At 42.7% G+C, this 454-nt stretch overlaps 1 protein-coding gene across 1 annotated transcript in view; it reads left to right on the plus strand.

The window, feature by feature from the left end:
• LOC119594215 (ubiquitin carboxyl-terminal hydrolase 7-like) overlaps positions 1-454 on the plus strand; it is a gene marked incomplete in the record, with an annotated part of 30,875 nt that overhangs the window by 20,441 nt on the left and 9,980 nt on the right.

Below are 454 nucleotides of genomic sequence, written 5' to 3' on the forward strand. Positions count from 1 at the left end.
TGTTTAATAGGATGCTGCAAATACTTGCTGCTTTACCACTCTTTGTTCTGGACTTTACCTCCCTAACATCTTTGAGGGTATGTGGTTCTTCACTGATAGGTAGATCTGGCACTGGGATCATGATGCCACTGACTGTTGTCAGTGTGATACAGCTGCTCAAAGTACCCAGCTCACATACTCCAACATGGTCTGTGATAATTTTGCCATTTATTGAGTGGACTGCAACCATCTATGAAGAGAGCTTGGAGTTTGGCTTTCTCTAGGTTAAAAATCATTACTGAGAAATAACCTTCAACTTTAACCTTACACTGATGGTGCCAGAAATATCTGTGACTCATTCTGGTGACTTTAGGCAACCATTTATCCTTACCGCTGGGGTTCCCTGTATACAACAGCCCTTCCTGTTTGACTTGCTTGAGCGAGTCATGATGCCTATAGCTGCACCTGTTGTAAT

This window comes from Penaeus monodon, chromosome 33 (genome assembly GCF_015228065.2).
Source record: "Penaeus monodon isolate SGIC_2016 chromosome 33, NSTDA_Pmon_1, whole genome shotgun sequence".
In the NCBI taxonomy this organism is placed as follows: Eukaryota; Metazoa; Arthropoda; class Malacostraca; order Decapoda; family Penaeidae; genus Penaeus; species Penaeus monodon.